We start from the raw sequence: 19197 nt of genomic DNA on the forward strand, positions 1-19197 counted from the left end.
CTTGATTATTTTCTTGTACCCAGAAATGTGAGCAAACGATTACGGAGTAAGACCCACGAAAAACCACAGACGCAGCTGACCGGGTTGCCGGCAGAACCAAAAGGAGGTGGTGGGACGTCTTGGACGCATTCTACCCCAAATAGTAAGAAAAAACCCCTTGTGATATTGTTAAAATGGAAGAAAGTTAAAAAGCAGTGTGACACTAAAGCTAGCTACTTACAATCTAATATAGACTTACAATAGTTATTTGTTTTACAAGGGGGCAAAGTTGTTGTTTAATCACACGTGCCAATATTGATACCCGAGCAAGCGAAATATTTCAATATTCAACCCCGAGCGTAGCGAGTGGTTCTAAAAGTGGAATCTTGGGCTTTGCGAGGGTTTCAAGGCACAAATGTTAAACAAACCTTACCACCGAGTCAAACAAATTTTTTCATCACACCTACACGAACAAAATACTGACTACAAAACATCGAACTAAATCAAATCCGTTGATTTATTCAATGATTATGATTAAAAGTCTTCATTTTATAGGTAAATTCTACCAGCCAGCTTAGGACATCAAGTCAAAATTTGTATGAAATTACTTTGCACTCTTGTGGATAAAATGCAATTTTGCTATTCGGACCGATTTTTGAATCTCGAACGCATGAATTCTCAATTCGAAAGTTACGACTTTACACACGCTTTGCATTACGTCGTTTTCCACAGACTTTCGAACGGCGAATTCATGCGTTCGTTATTCAAAAATCGGTCCCCTGTTTTCGAATAGCAATGTAAGCCTTTATTACCCTTTGGTGTGGTGAAAAGGTCTTTAACCAATAAAAAAGTTCAAAAGTCTATTCAATCGGTCCGGTAACTTTTCGATCACTTACGAGCCCGGCCCAAACTAACGGGAACGTGTTGTAAACCCAATAAAGAAATGATATTTGAAGTTCCTTTTCCCCCAAACTTGTGAACCTCACTCAATTTGGCAGTTTCCCTTAGGAGATTTGATTAGCGGAACCTCCGCTTATCCGCTTTCTTACTCCTTAATTTTATTGTTCTGGGGACTCGTTTGATGCCAAACTTAATTTACTGGGCGATGGTTTGAGGAGTATATTACATTATTGAACAATACGGAGCGTTGTCCTTTCAGGTAGAAAAGCGGTATAAAGACAGAAATAAACATTTTGTTATTTGATGATTGACCCAATTTCCACACCTCAACTATCTATAATTACCTATCTATGTCGAAAATGAAATAGAAATCCATTTGTTAGTTACCAAATAGTGTACAAGTACAACATAGATACGTCTTGGTAGTGCGACACATTACACATTCTTACCGTGGGACACAGTCAATCTATGTAAAATGTCCTATGCTATTTATTTATTACTCTTTTATTAGACTAAAGTTTCAATTCCCTAGAAAATAAAAACAGAAAAGAATGTTTCCGAGAAGTTGATGACCTGGTTGTTCATCGAAATCTTGTCAAAAGTGGGTTATTTTTTGCCTTTTTAACGTTTCATTATTATATACTTGATACTTACCTACTTACTTAAGTAAAAAGAGCGAAATTCTATACGGACATTAAGAACAAAAACCGATAAGTGAAAATTTTTACCTACAGTTACAATAATGACAATCTATATAAATAGGTTATACTTATAAAATAATCAAACATAAAAGAATCTGTTTACTTCAACTCTCGATCAATTTTAACTGACAACTCATTGTTTACTGTCAGTTAAAATAGATCACGGATGGTTTAACCTATTGTTTGAGTTTGTTTAGGATCCTGAAAATATTTTTTTTAGAATTTTCATTTACTTTTAGGAAACCCCTGTGTTCAAAATAAGTGAGTGTTTTATGATTTAAAGTCTTTCTATCCTATTTCTTCATCATCGGCGATAGCGGAAGTATTTTTAATTGGATTCTATAAGAAGAGGCGTCTAAAACAATGTAACCGACTATAGAAGTACTACTTTCAATCTTTCCGCCTCATACTTCATGGCGACCCTGACAGAATAACGTGCAACAAGGCAAGGCGCCTCTTATAATTCAACAGTATCTACCGTACTGCGACTAGTGGACGTAGAGAGAGGCAGATTTTGCCATAATTTGTAGACTTGTATTGACCGGAGACTGTGATTACCTTTGACGCAGTTACTTGTATTACAGTCACGGGTAACTGTTTTTCTTATATTTTTGTAAGTACGTAAAGATATAAGGAGCTCGACAAAAATATTATAATTGCCTATATTAATTACAGTTACCTAAGCAATAAAAAATCATTAGTAATTCTACAGAGATGAAGTCGACGGCAAAACGGTGTTTAGTCTTGTCTAGCTAGTTAATTTCAAACCCTGAGATATAACCAATCATATTTGTGTTTTAAAATTTATTTATAACACTTAAATAAAAATTTGATACTATAAATACTAGGCAATTAAAAAAAGACTAAAAATCTAAATTTAAGGACGGTCCTTAGGCATAGTTCCCAAGATGCTGGCAGCATTTCCTCGCTGAACCGCAAACCTATCAAATGCATGTTTCGTGTATGTGTGTATTTAATAAACAAATGATAAATGAAAACTATGAAATAAAACTATGGAAACGGATTAAATCGCGTATAATGAATTTACAATTCATCCCGACGTTTAGAACACTTTACAGCGTTCGTGGTAACGGGGATAGTTTTATTTCATGAGTAACTTTTGCGGTAACCGAAGACAATATTAAATGAAAACCAGGTAATCATTTTAATTATATAGGGTATCAATATTACTCGTGCCTATAATTGGTATTGCAAACCGACTTTCAGTCATTTCTCAAACAATAACTCAAAGCTATCGCCTGTTCAAAGGTAACACATTAAAGCAAAGGCTTTACGCATATAAAGGCTTGTTATTGGCTGGTTTAACTTTCACTCCGATACACGCAATACTAACTGTAAATAGAAACAGCCAGCCTAGCCAAAGTAAAAATCGTTAATGCTATCTGGCGATCCAAACGTAGTCAGACCCGGTCGCTGCACTACATATGATCCTGTAGTGGCGCTTCTGAAGAGTAAGCGTAGGTAAGCGACTGAGGTCCCCCCCGAGGGTGCCCACCTTGCCGTGGTGGGGGGGCTTAGTAACCGTGGACTGGTCACCCACGGCGAAGCTAAGAGGTACCCAGGGCCGGCTTGTTGCTGGGCGAGCTGGCCCGAGGAGGATGCTCCAAATGGGCTTGTAAAGCCCACTTGAGACGCATTTGGGAGGACTGCCGTGGGAGGGAAGATCCGGCAGAATGGGATGCCGCTCTGTGCCCTCCCTCGGTAGCCGAGGTGGGATCGCAGGGGGAGAGGCGTGATGGTATAGCGGTGCGCCACTCTCCCTACCCCTTGCGACCTTGGCGGGGCCGCTCCGCTGTAACGGCATTGGTGGGGCCGCAAGGGAAGATGAGTGCCGGTATTACGGTGCGCCGTTCTCCCTATCCTTTGTGGAACCAAAGACCATGTCCACCGCCGGGCGCCGGAACTCTTCTGGCGCCCATGGCCTCTTTGTGGCGGACTCGAGGGGGTCCGTCACTGTACCCATAAGTGGTTGAGGAGGAAGGTGAGCCCTGTCATCTGGCGCACTCATTGTGGAGGGCCGTTGGGCATCCGCGTAGGAGCTGCACGTGGGCGGCTGCCGCCGGCGGGGTCGCCGTTGTGAGCGCAAGTGTTCCGGTAACCCCGCCAACAAGGCGGCGAGGTGGCATGTGGGGGGGGGTTTTAGTGGGTATACCGTGGCCTCATTAGCCAATACGGGAGTCCCACATAACCGCTCTGGTCCCCCCTCGCACCCGAGTGGTATGAGGAACGCATTTTCCCCCCTAAACAAAAAAAAAAGGTAAGCGACTGAGGTTGGCTAGGTCCCAGGGAAACCACTACTTGGATTGGTGGCCCAGATTGGTGGTTATTTCATAAGCTTCCAAAAATTGGGCAAGTGCGCGAGGGACTCGCGTAACGTGGGTTCCATACAAACTTAAATTATAAAATTATTTAGGATATATTTTCACAACTCGACTGAGTCCTTTGGTAAGCTTTGAGAATGAAAATATAGGTATAACATTATATCGATATCTTCTAAGCATCTGTCACATTCTGGCAAGTATGTCAGTGTGAGATAGACATAGATGTCTTTTCAACGTATAAGTGATAAGATTGGAAACATAATACGCCGGCTGATAACGATATATTATATTAAGGTAATATTTTTAATAAGGTACAGCGGGGCAAATCTCGACTGAGGGGCCAAAAGTAACTGGTCCATTTTTTTCCATGTTTTATAATATTTGCATTATTAAATAGAGTGTCCGCCGGTTATAAGGTAGGCATGTTCAGTGGATACATGTAGAACTCAACATCAGAGTGTAATAAAGGAAAATGGATCAGTTACAATTGTCCCCCTGTCGAGATTTGTCCCGCTGTACCTTACATCAGTTACATCCCGCTGTATCTATGATTTTGGAACAAATATCTGTGCTCATCATAGTCATATAAGACAAATAAGTTCCGGGATTCGAACCGAGGACCATCGGCTTAGCAAGCAGGGTTACTACCAAAACTAGGCTAGACCGGTCGTCAATCAATCAAATTAAAAATGTGGGTAAACAATTAAACTTAGGTACTCTATTGGTCACTTCATTGGCCTATTTTATCACAGTCACATTGTCACTGACATTTCTGTGTTTATAAATAACATTGTTAATAAGTACTCAACGTTCGTATTTTCTTAATGACAGACATTGAAAGTGTTACTGTCGGCCGACAATTGTCACTGTGGTAAAACAGGCCACAGAAGAACTTCAGTTAGTCAATAACTGTATTAATATACACATAATTTATAAAGAAGAAATAAACTCCATAGATAGGTACTCGACGAAATACAACGCTTTATGAATGAATGTATTCCCTTGATTAATTTATTTCCCCTAACAGCAAAAAAAGGAAACTTTTCATTTTTAAATTCCTTGGAAATCAATTTTCCTTATTACCTGATCAAATTACGGAACAATTTAGGTTATTACTGACAACCGGAGCGGAGGAGTTAAAAGCTGTCACGGTAATTGGCAATTGATATCAAAATGTAATCAGCCACAGAGCCTTTGAGTGCCTTCACAAAAGCTTTTAAAGATAAACCTTTTCAATTAACAATACGTCTCTAAGACCGTCCTTGCTTAAGCTGGCGCTTTCTGCAAAGGTAAGTACTTTAAAAATAAACTAAATCATAAAATAAAAGGTCATTCTCAGATTTAGCATTCCCAGACTAAGGGCCGGTTGCATCAAACCGTCTGTCACCGTTAAAGCGTTCGTTAAATTTTATTGTATGGGAAGTTCCATAGACATCTGCTGCGTAACGATGATGTGTCTGTCAAATGTGGTTGATGCAACTGGCCCTAACTGCCACAACCTTTTTCAAATATTGGTATTTTCTGTCTAAATATATCAAAAAAGAATTTAGTGCAATCCACTGAATAATTTAATTGCCTTGGCATTATGATAGGACAAGCGGAAGTATGTTTTTTGGACTAAGATTATTTCATCGTTGCGGCAATTAGAAAATTGCCGCAACGAAGTTTATTGAAGAATAATTATGTTAAACAAAGTTGCACTAGCGCCATATTCATTCCTTCTGCTTATCCAGTTTCTCACCCAGTCTTGTGGGTGCTCTCGTTTCCCTGTCTATTTCATCCTTCAGTTCATCTAAAACCTCGCTGAATACGAATGTAATTACTGAATGAATGACTTGAACGCGCTGTTGATCGTCCATTTCAGGATGACTAAAGAGCTTAGCTGTTTACGACGTGTAAACGCTTACTTAAAATTAAGTCGCTTAAAATTAAGTTAAAATTTAGTTAATTACTTGACAACTTAATACGTGTGAACCGGCCTTAACACATATCAATTAGCCCCAAACTAAGCAAAGCTTGTACTATGGGTGCTAAGCGACGATCTACGTACTTAAATAGAAAATACATACTTATACACATAGAAAACATCCATGACTCAGGAACAAATATCTGTGCTCATCTCACAAATAAATTCCCTTACTGGTATTCGAACCTAGGACCGCGGCTTAGCAGGCAGGGTCACTACCGAATGAGCCAGACCGGTCGTCGATAAATTTTACGATACCCACGGATGGAAAAGAGATGGTGAAATACAACAGGCGCAAACGGATTTGCAACGAGTCATCATCATTATATTTCATCCCCTATTTCATTTAGCCGATTATATTTCATCGCTGATCATAGGCCTATCTTCTAGCACTTGTTCCAGGCCTGAGCTAGCTACGAGTAAATTAAATACCGATAACAAATCAAGTTGGGATTTTCAAACTTCATATAGGCGTCCCGGTTTACCAACGCTTCCATGAGCATATGTCTGAGCGTTCTTTATTACTGAACCGTATGAATTTAGTATTTTTACGTATGGCTTTCAAAGTTAGAACATGAGTAATGACCCTAGTGTCCAGATAATTCGGTTGTCGATAATGTCGATATGGTTCCAAAATATTGTTACAGTTTCGCAAAATGCGGTGTATTACCGTGAATATATCCGTATATTCAAATATTAGAATATGTCTCACGAAAGTTTAACGTCCATGTAGATATGTAAGGGTCTACTAATTTTATTAACCTTCCGGGGGTGCTGTTCACTTTTTCCTTACACCTATATTTCGTGACTCCTTGCGTTATCCCGGCATTTGCCATGGCTCATGGGAGCCTGGGGTCCACTTTGACAACTAACCCCAAGATTTGGCGAAGAAAGCGACTGCCATCTGACCTTAAAACCCGAAGGGTAACTAGGCCTTACTGGGATTAGTCCGGTTTCCTCACGATGTTTTCCTTCACCGAAAAGCGTCTGGCAAATATTAAATGATATTTCGCAAATAAGTTCCGAAAAACTCATTGGTGCGAGCCGGGGTTCGAACCCGCGACCGGATTGAAAGTCGTACGCTCTTACCGGCTAGGCCACCAGCGCTTTGAAATATCGAGTAACGTATCATAAAACTTTAAAAACTCATGCCAGAGGCTTAGGTACTTAGCAACACGATGCTTTAACAATCTAGCCCAGTTTCCTATAAGCCTTGATTTAACTCTGTTGGGGAACGATTAACTCCAAAGCGGTCCGAGTAACTCTCTACAAAAGCTTTATTGAGTAACGGTGTCGGCTGTCATGTATCTAGACTTTGAAGTTGATAGTTTGGCAAGTGGGATGGATAAGCACGGACAAATGTGATATACACGTGGACAAAAAGTCCCGTGTGACCTTAAAGTGAGATCGCACAGGATAGGAGCGAATAGCGGAGTCTAGATTTGGAAGCCAAGATCCACTTCGAGTCGCTGAGTCAGAACAGTAAGTAAGTAAGTCTTCTGTAGTAAGTACCTATACCTATATTATAAAGTATAGTCCCGTGTGGTCATGGGTTCAGACTTTGGCTACCTCCTTTCCTCTCATGGATGTCGTAGAATTCGACTGTGGGGTTGGTTTCAGTTGTGGTGTGGGCGAAAGAGAACCTGTCACTGCATTGTGAAAATTTCGTTTTCTTTCAACGCCTTTATTGCCAAGAGACTACAACTTTAATCTTCTTCTTCAACCTAGCGTTTTCCCAGCCTAGCGCCAGGGTCCGCTTTCCTGCTCAGTCTTCTCCGCTTTGCCCGGTCTTCGACATCCTTAGGCGTGACATTTTTCTCTTGCATGTCCGCTCCCACGACGTCCAGCCAGCGCTTCTTAAGCCTACCGGGGCCGCATGACTTAGACTAGAACTCGAATACAAGCGATTATAAACTGACAATAGATGCCATTAATGGATTATTTACAGGGCGCGGGTACTCACATGCGATTTAGTTACATCGCGGACTGTTGAGGCTACATATAACCAAAGACATTATAACTCCGTATAGACAGATAAAGTCTAAGAAAAAAACGTACCTCAGTACCATACAGAAAAAGGTACGGTGGCCTAGATGGCATTACACCTTTGGGGTATGCTCAGCTAGATGGCGCTAATGTTAATGTTTGACATTTTAACACATATCAAGCTAAGAATATGGGCCAAATTGTCAAAACTGAGGTTCAAAAGTTTTAAGCCTGTGTCAAGAGATGGCATCTATTCATTGTGATTACACATATTACTTCGACAGTAACTCTCTATAATACTCGATCCACTTTGATATAACTCAGCATACTAATCCAATACCGCTATGACGTAATGAAGCTCGCATGAGAGTCCACCGTGTAAACAGGCCTTAAAGAAAAAATAAAGGTGGACATCAGAAGTGAAGGACGGCATCTTTAGCAATAATAATATCAAAATAAATTCGTAGGAAATACGACAGTTAGCATACCTTCTCACTGTAGTAGTTTCTTGTACATCCCTAGTTGTATGTGAAGTGTCAGTAAGACAGGTACATTTTAACAACTTCACAGATAATGTTTGAAAAACTTGTGCAAGAAAATGCTCAGAGAACAAAATTGTCCACTCTCCATAACCATTTAAGTAACATGCTACAAAGTCCAATAAGTTACTTTGTAAAACGTTTCTCGTGGACGTTGTTTTCAAACGAAGGCAATAAAACCAATCCTTTCAGACAAAGTATGTTTTAATGACATTGTTGTTCACGTTTCAAGAAGGACGTGGTAAATAAACTGCGGTTTGTTTTAATCGTATTAGTTACAAAAGAAAAATATTGTATTTGACAATACATAATGGCGCTTAGAGCGGTTTCACACTACGTCCGAAACGAATTCATGAGAATAAGATCTGTCATATCATAGCCGTAGAACTATTTGTACAGTAAACTGCCCTAAAGAATGCATCGGTCTTTGGAAAGAGATAATTAACGTCACATGAGCAAGGAGACAACGGTCTACGAAGACTAAAAACCAATGTGCATTCTTTATGGCCGTTTACTGTATATTAGTTTACGCACTATTTACATTCGAAAAATGACGGAAAGAAATCGAATGAAAGAGATCGGATGCAGTCAGTCAAGTACGATATTAAATAGTTCTATGGCTATGACGGATCTTCTTTCCATGGTTTATATAGGACGTTGTGCGAAGCCGTTCTAAGAACGTTACGGAACTACCACAAAATTAAAATTTTGAAAAAACCCCCGACCGCGAAGTACACCCATTTTCATGCTACGATGCCACAGACAGACAGACAGACAGACGGACGGACGGACGGACGGACGGACGGACGGACGGACGGACGGACGGACGGACGGACGGACGGACGGACGGACGGACGGACGGACGGACGGACAGACGAATGGACGGATGGACAGACGGACAGACAGACACATAAATTACCATTCTGTAAAATGCCTATATACTCGTACATACCTCAGTCTTACGTGACCATGAGCTAGTAATACCTACCTAAAAATACACGTTACAAATTATAAATGTAGGTATGTTTAAAGGCCTAGTACTAAATACAGTCGCCATCAAAGATATCGGGTGTGATACTGTAGAACGACCACGGTTGATTTTATTATTTCTGTTGCGGTACAAATTCACGAAAAAAAATGTACTTTTTTGTACTTACGTTTAAAAAAATATACCCTTATGGTTACGGAGTTTCGACATACTGGCACGACCACGATGATTGTTTTTTTTTTAATTTCTGTTGCGGTACAAATTCACGAAAAAAAACGTACTTTTTGTACTTACTTTTTTAAAAAGGTAAGTACAAAAAAGTACATTTTTTTCGTGAATTTGTAACGCAACCGAATTAATAAAATCATCCGTGGTCGTGCTGTGCAGTATCACACGATATCGGAGCGACCAAGGCGCTCACACACACCCCAATACCCTATTCGCTTGTATGTGACCAGATATTTTAACTACCTCATTATCTCCAATATATCTGATGGCCATTGTACACTGCAAACACGTATTTACCCCAATTAGTCTCGTGTAGCGTTCCTTTAAATCCGGAACTCCGGAAGTTTGCACAGCACTGTCCACGCCGGGAGAGCGAGACCGTCTTTAAACTTGACATAAATAGAGTACTGTCACAAATCTAGAGTGTATCATTCTGTGAGCCAGCTGTAGTAAATTATTCGAGTGAACGTTGTCTCTCTGGGTCGTTCGGTGACACTAGTATCGAAAGCTGGGTTATAAAAAGACTTCTTTGTCTTCTAATAATTAATATTTTATGTGACTTTTTAAACTTCTTGAAGGTTTATTTAAATCCATAAAAACTAGAAACTGTCGTGTGAAGAAGCAAAATGGAATGAAGGCAATTATGTTTCTTCAAACTGAAACATTGTTAGTAACAAAAAAATGGTAGGAGTGTCCTTTTGCCCTCATTTGTATCATTGTTAGGTCTCTCGTGTTTCTGCTTTAAGAAAATTTAAAAAGGTACATTTTGATTCGGGAAAATCGTTTTGGTTAGAAATACGTAAGTAGCATGCCTTCTAATAAATGATAGTAATCATTAAATATTCCATTGAAATCTACATAATTAGCAGCAATGCGTAGAAAAAAACTAGTCTTAAAACTTAGGAAATATCAATTCAATTAAATTTAAATTTAATTTATTTGACAAGTAACAAGACTCATACAATTTGTTAGTATACAATAATGATTGTATATTAGTTCAGTAAAAAAAAATCCGTTTTACATAAAACAAGTTTTCGCTAAGGTAGGTAAGGTGTTCACGTTATGTTACTATTTAATCCACATTATTATTATATTTTAAACCCACAAAAAAATTAGAACCATTCATAGTTACCTAGTCAACAGAACATTGCAACATATATATTTATTTCGATATACGTGTCGTGATACAAACTAGCGTACAACTCAAGGCGGAATCCAGAAAATGAGCGCGCGATAAACGAATGCAGACTTGGAAATTTTACGGACTCGTTGTTTTTGTTTGAATTTCTCAACCGCTTTAAAGAAGAGAATTACTTATGTATTCACCGTTTTTGTTGAACATGTAATTTGCGTATTTAGTATGCATTGGGTTTGACTATCTAATGGAGCAACGTGTTCAGCGAAATGGCATCTTTCACTAAGAAATCGGTTATCATTTTTGTTTTAGATTTGCTGTAATTTTGTATGAACGTAATATGGGAATACAATATTTTTTATTGCCTAAATAGGATAAGAAATTGTTGTACACTATATTGTCAAATATTATACATAAATACGGGTGGACGGGGTAATTTCGAAAGAGGAATCTTGATATGATGGAAATAATGATCATTTTATTGTGATTTTCGAAATTAGACTAAGTACTTTTGAAATTACGCCAATGCACATTGCACCCTGTTAATATCAATCAATCAATCAATTATTTATTCGTGATAACTACAAAATACACAAGTAAGAAAACAAAAACAGCAAATAAAAGAAATTAAACATATAAGTTACCACGAAATGGTCCCGACTCAGCATAAAATGCTAACCCGAGGGTCAGCGCTGGTCTTCCGTCGGGACCATTTTGTTGGTCACGAACGCAGCTGTAATAGTTAAAATGTATTCAGAATAACTTTTAGATGTAGGAATTAATTAATTTGTTATCTTTTAATAAATAAACATGTTTTCACCCCACCAACTGGTAAAAGCTCTCTTTGCTATTGGAAAACAGATAGCAAAATTGCAATTTTATCCACATAAGAGTGCAAAGTAAAATCATACAAATTTTAATTTGATGTATTAAGCTAATAGGTAGATTTTACCTATTCATGATGATTTTCAATCATAAATATTGTATAACAGCAATTCCCGTTTAGTTTGTACATTTGGATCACGTCTCCGATTTGGATAAAAATTGGTAGGCTGATAGAGTCCATGATGCTGAGCAAGATCCACTAGGTTTCCCAAAATGTCCTAGGTTGATTGTATGAAACTTTCCTTTTTTGTTACCGAAAATGTATAGAAATCTGGTAACAAAAAAGGAAGGTTTCATACAAACTACATAGGACATTTTGGGAAACCTAGTGGATCTTGCTCAGCATCACGGACTCTATCAGACTACCAATTTTTATCCAAATCGGAGACGTGATCCAAATGTACAAACTAAACGGGAATTGCTCATAAATTGATGCATTAGATTTAGTTTGATGTTTTAAAGTCAGTATTTTGTTCGTGTTGGTGTGGTGAAAATTTTTGTGTTTCACTTGGTGGCAAAGTTTGTTTAACGACAACTTTACCCCTTTGTAACAGAAATGACTATTAATTCAACAATAATATAATATCGTATGTCGCGGAACGAACAAAATATGGAATCTATTGCTATAACATGCATTATATCACGCCATATTTGACAAGAGAAAACTCACGTATCACAAGTTCTTTATATACCTATAGAATAACGATATTATTTGGCATTACAAGAAACATAAAAAGAGATTTGCAGTGAACAATTGATTCTCAAATTAGTATTGGCAAAGAGGATCGAGTATTATAGAGAGTTACTGTCAAAGTAAAATGTGTAATCACTGTGCATAGACTGCCATCTCAGCTGCTGCCTCAGTTTTGTCAGTTTGAACCATATTCTCAGCTTGATATGTGTTAAATTGCCAAATATTAATTATTAGCGCCATCTAGCCGAGCGTCCCCCAAAGGGGTATTGCCATCTAGGTCACCGTATCTTTTTCTGTATGGTTTTGAGGTACGTTTTTTTCTTAGACCTTTATCTGTCTATACGGAGTTACAGTATATGTCTTTGGTATTGGCAATAGCAAAGGCAGAAATAACGAGGAGATTTTGCTATTCACACAATAGTCAAAAGGATTTCTATTTTAAAATAACACGGGACTAACAACAACCAGCTACAAGCTCATGTTAGAATTAAGGATGTACCGATAGTCGATACCGACTAGTCACCGACTAACTGAAGTTGGCTCCAAAATGAGGCGAACTAAATTGATAGGTCATTCTAAGAACAAATTAAATTATTTTCATAGAAAATATTTTAACTTGTATTTTTTAAGTAGTAACACTACTATTATGTTATAAACATTAAATAAATGTCATATACAAAGAAAAAGTGACCAAGGCCTCCAGTGTTCCGAGCTGCAATCGAACCAGCGGTTAGCGGAGTACGCTGGTTCGATTCCAGCTCGGAACACTGGAGGCCTTGGTCACTTTTTCTTTGTATATGACATTTATTTAATGTTGATAGGTCATTATGCACGAATGTCACACACATTTAATTTAGGCCAGTGCTGTTCATATCGATAGTTAAAAAAAAGGTTGAATTAGAAGTATGTACCTACTCATATCGATTTTACCGCGACGTGCGCTACCGTTGCGCGTTTAGTTCAAATGTATAATGTAATAAGTAAATATTTTAAATTCAAGTATACAAATTCTTTGGTACGTCGTAAATTATACAATTTTATAGCCATAAACTTTTATTGTAGAAAAGCCACTGTTCTTGTGATAATTATACAGCCTTGGAAACTGCATTAAATCCTTCAGCTGCATTCAAAGATTTTCTAAAACTCGCTTGCCTCGCCCGGTACTCGAACTTATTTGAACTCGAACGGTATTTGACAGACTAGCCGACTCGACCATCTTTTTTTTTTTAATGTCTATTTTTTAAGTTTACGGTCCTCGCTTTCAGTACGGGCGGCCGTTAACTCTTGTTACTTTATTTCATATATTTGCTGTTTATAATGTTTTTACTGTCTTTTTACTCGACCATCTGAGCGCCGACTAGTCGCTACATCACTTATTGGAAACTAAAATTAAAAAAAAAACACCAAGATAACGAGTTCGTTCGAAATCAGAAGATCTAACGCCCTGTAAACCTAGACTAAAAATTACGGGGGACGCTTTGAACTTGGTGCAAAATAAAAATCTCATCTTCTGATTTTCTGCATATTTTCTCTTTTGTTAGAGTAGAATGTGAATGTTCAGTGTTGAATGTGAGAAATTTATTAAATAGTAAGTACCCATAATTTCGCATGCGAGATAATCTCTGCAGATGCTATAAGTAAGTACTCATAGTTACTTAATGGACTCTGGCGTTACTTAGTGGAAATTATTCATAATTAAGTATAACAAAATACTACGCTTACATTAACTTGAAAATAATCTGTAATTCTTAAGCTGTAATTGTTAATATTTTTTATGACATGTCAGAAGTGCCTATTAAGCCTACTTGAATAAATATTTGTAATTGAAATTGAAAAAAAAATAAATTTGGATGTTCCATAAAAATGAGCGGCATCATGACGGTCGAAATGTATGAAACAGTCAATTTTTTTTTGTGATTTCAGCATTGGTCCCATAATAAAGTTGTTCATTATTAACTCAGTATGCATAGTTTGAATGGTCCTTCTTATTTCACCGTGTACATTGCGGACTATAGGTGGTTTTCCACCGGCAGAGCGTGAATTGAAATCGCCCTGACCCTTTTCCACTAAAAATTTCCATTAATAGCCATCGCGGGACTGCGCGAGCCTGCGTGTGCCTGCGTGTGCCTGCGCGTATGTGCCTGCCGTAGATTGTAGGTTTCATACGATACTCTATGTCGAAAGCAATACGGTACATTTTTACGGTACAATTCAAGTCTCGCACATCCTCTTCAATGCGCGCCTCGCGATGTCTCGTCGCGCCCCTTTTGTTTTTTTAGACGGAGTGGGAATGCTGTTGCGCACGCTGTGTGGGACTCGCCGTTGCTTTCCCTTCTCCTGGCGAGAAGGGGAGAAACGGCCCTACCCACTAAACCCACTCCGGCGTTTCACCCTCTTTTCCGTTGTGAGAGCGCACTGGGTTCGGAACGTTTCACTTCACCACTGCGCTCTCCGGCAGTCTCGTCGCGCCCTGCCAGTAGAATATCACCTTCGAGTTAATTTATACTCTAAATAGGAATCAATACGGTTAATTTTTACACTAACAAATATTTCAATTTACGTCCCGTGGATGTCCACGTCAATCCACTCCTCTCCACGCTAAGCCACTTTTCGTCTCGCCCTGCCGGTGGATCCATCCATCCCCTGGTGGCCCTGCCATCGGAGTTAATTTATACTTTAAATCGGAAGCAATACAGTTAATATTTACACGAAAAAATATCTCAATTAAAGTCCCGCGCATCCCAGTCAATCTTTAATATTTCCACCGAAGATGCGCTGGGCGAGAATTGAAAATTTGCCATACGATACGATCATTTATTGATAAAATATATTTTACATGTCATTCTCTTAATTCTAAGTACTTATGCTAACAAATCTGTTACATAGTATCAGTCGTTTGGTTAACCAACCAGTTACCATACCAATTTCAATTCCCTCCCCGCTCTGCCCATTCACGCCCTGCCGGTGGAAAACCACCTTAAGGAGTGAACAATGGAGGTTACATCTAACCACAGTATAATGAAGAGTACTACCGTACAGTATGGCCACTCCCGCTCCCCGCTGAAAGTACCGCCCATTCCCTCTCGGTTACCTCACAGTTACCGCCTGTCAAAAATGCGAACAGTCGACCTGTCATATTTCACGCATACAAGCATACATAGTACGCGTTCACCTACACAAGCTTAGACTGTGTGCTAAAAACGCGCCTCTTTCATATATTTGATCGCCAGTGTCCGAGGTGTGATCCAACACAGTCAAGCTGATCAATTACCGCATTATAATGAAATGCGTATGCGAGTTTTCGTACCGTAAAGGAAAAATGAACAATAAAGGCCAGCCTTTACTGTTCATTCGCGATTTACAAAACTATAGTTCTATAGTTTTGTTCTAACCTGTCAGGCGTCTTTTGGTTTGAATAACTTTTGTTATTGACAGATTGTATCCTATTTCATCACTTATCTTGGTAATTAGCATCAGAATCTGCTTCTGTAGCTTTTATTTTTACCGATTGTGATATAAATCCAGTAAAAAGTAAGTGAGTTAAAAGTAGTAGATGTTTGATAAATAAAGGATATGTACATACATAATATTATTGTATTAGACCTAAAGAAGTTATCGGGAATCAATAAAAACATGGTGTATAATGAAAATACATACAAATAATTATGTTAAAATATTTGTGAGAAAGCGGAAAATGAGGACTAGGTGTGTTTGCAAAGCGGCAGTTACATTTCCTCTTTTTTCTGAATTTAGTTCAAGTATACCATTGCTACATGCTGGTCATGGTCATCGACCTTAACGTCTATTGCAGACGGTTTATGGTGTAACATTCGAAAGGCTCCTTTTTTGATGACTTAATAGACCGATGCGAGACCGACATAGTCTACCGCAGGACTGACAAGAGAAGTTTAGGAATATCGTGGCAAGACCGGGTGACGAAGGAGAGGGTGCTAGAAAATGCACAGCTGCCTAGCTTAACGGCGTTTCTTAAACAGAGACGTCTGCGTTGGCTAGGGCATGTGCACAGAGTGGACCCTCTCGACTACCTCGTCGTTGTTCTTCTTGGTGCAGTCGCGAATGCAAAGCGTAGCGTTGGAAGACCGTTGCTTCGTTTTAAAGACTGCGCAAAGAGGGACATGATTGCCTTTCATATTGACCATCAACACTGGAAGAGTCGCAGAGCAACGAACGGAGTGACGCAAATGCGTTGTGGAAGGTCTCAGAATTTGTGATGAGACATGGTTTGCTACACTTGCTGATAAGAGACAGAAGCGACGCCAAGGTGTTTCAGCACCGATTTCCACCATTGCTACAAACATACATACATACAACATACATACAATCACGCCTGTATCCCATGAAGGGGTAGGCAGAGCACGTGAAACTACTCAAGTTTCAGTACCACTCTTGGCAAATAAGGGGTCGATAGAAAACGATTGCTACAAAACGTTATTATAACTACATAGTTTCCTTAACACGCCCCACAAATTCACGCCTGTGTTACGAGGTAGGCTGAACACATGAAACTGCTCAAGTTTCAGTGCTATTTAAAAGGAAACGAAATTGTGGAAATTCCTGTAAGTCGCCTTTTAATAAATACTGAAAAATAATTGCTTACAATCTGTTAAATAGGTTGATAAATAAAGTATGAAGGAAACGTAGCATTTTCAGCTGGAATTTGATGTTATTTCCACCTTCAATATATTTTTAAATAGGGAGTGAAATAAATGTAACTTTCTTCCTTTTACATTTTGTCGATTCCAATAAAATAAAGTTGTGTGCTTAATGAACGCCGCACGTGTGACGACATCTGTTTTTAAAGTACGAGTACATACAATTTATATTTGTCAAAAATACCTATAGCATATCAAAAAAAAATATGTATCATAAAATTCATAAATATAAATCTATAGCTCACTGATGAGCAAAAAAAATCTCAATAAATCATATCCCAAATTATCATTTCCCAAAAAAATATTTATCAAATCAGCTTATCGCAATTAAACTGGACCAAATAATTATTTGGTCAAGTTTACCTAATTTACACAAATATAATTTAGGCAAATGTATCGTTTGAACTATTAAGACAGCTCTGTAACATAACATTGGCAGCTGCAACTTAATGAACGGGAACAACCAGCCGGCCTAGTCGAAATGACAATCGTTGAGTCTACGTGGCGATTAAACTCGGTCTGGCTCTGTCATACCACTGGGTACAGAATAGCTATAGGAAGAGATAGGATGACGATATTATCGCAAACGATTGTGAAGTTGCGTAGCTACCCTGACCCGATAATTAATATCTGCAATAGCAATACGTTTCCTAGCCACAAATTGCTACGCAGGCGAACCCTTCGATTCGGCATGCCTCGGCAGAGCTCTTATTCTGAAAGGGTGGTACTCCAATTTGAATCTTGTCTGACTCATTACTAATGATAATGGTAAAATTATATCTATGTTAGCAACAATACATAACAATAAGTTAATATTGTGATGTTAATACGAAAATACGGTAAATTTTTAAAGTATTTACAAATAAATATCGAAAACTAAGTCGGAAAATTTGGCCGTAGCTGTGGGCAATATGCATTTTTGAAATATACTTTATGTACTACATTCTTGCAAATTAACAAATGATTTATGGTTTAAATTATACTACGAAATTGTATTTTATTTGAAATTAATCAAATCGATCAGTATTGGTAGTTCTAGCTTCTGTTAACAGTGATTTTAGGTCAAGCTACAATTTATTCATTACCTATTATTAATTGATAACTGGCAGTGGGTGGAAAATTTGATTAATTACAGAATAATTACTTGTGGGTACGATGAATTTGCTTAAATATTTCATGACTTGATAATTTCACAATATTAAGCATATTATTATTCTGTAAGAACAATTTGGCGTTTATGCCTAAAACTGGATACAGGTTTTAAAAAGAAGGTTTTTACTAATACATTCAAAACATTCGTTACTCTAAACTAACTCATAATAATTAAGAGTTACTCGTAATTAGCAGACTTTGTATATTTTCTGGCAATTTCTGTGCAGAATTTTTGCATTAAATGCATAGATAGAGACACAGAGATTTTTGCATAGACCTACCTATTTGAATGTCCAAACCTAGCTGAAGTAGTTAATAATTATTAATAACAGTAATATATTGACCTTAAGTGATCATCTACATAGAAAATGTATTCGACGTCTGATAACAAAAATATGCAAGTGTACACGTATAACTGGTTAGCACTGTTTGACTTGCACGTTATCTATTCGCGGATTAGCAAAGGAATGTTCTAGATTTTGATGATAAAGAGACACCGCATCGTGTAGGGTACGGTACATACTCCAAGTCTCAAAATGTCAAATATTTTAATCCTGAAAGTTTGTTTATGTTCACCAGTCTCAAACTCATTAAGATAATAAAAAACAAATTTCTGTGTTTCTAAAACAAATATTTACTAGGGACGCGGTTGCTCATTATTATGCATTAAAGTCCTTTGTAATAACTTGTAATAATCTGCGGACTCATTCGACAGTAAGCGTACCCCTTCTTAGTTGGCTCTGAAAGGATTTTATGTAATCACCTTGGTTGTACTTAAACAATGATTTCAAATGGAAGGATATAGCAGTTCATGAATATAATTTCTTCTGAACATTTTCATTTGTTGCACCGCGGTGAAACTAAATGTAATGCATATAAAATAAATAAAGTCTATGAAAAAAGCGTACCTACTTGGGAAACATGGAAAAAAATATATGCACGTTCAGATGGCGAACCTATGGTTGATGCAAGAGTCGAGAGCGGCATCTCGCGGTCTTATAGTATGAAAAGTGGGCATCGGCTTAGGGC

The sequence above is a fragment of the Leguminivora glycinivorella genome, chromosome 9 (genome assembly GCF_023078275.1).
Source record: "Leguminivora glycinivorella isolate SPB_JAAS2020 chromosome 9, LegGlyc_1.1, whole genome shotgun sequence".
In the NCBI taxonomy this organism is placed as follows: Eukaryota; Metazoa; Arthropoda; class Insecta; order Lepidoptera; family Tortricidae; genus Leguminivora; species Leguminivora glycinivorella.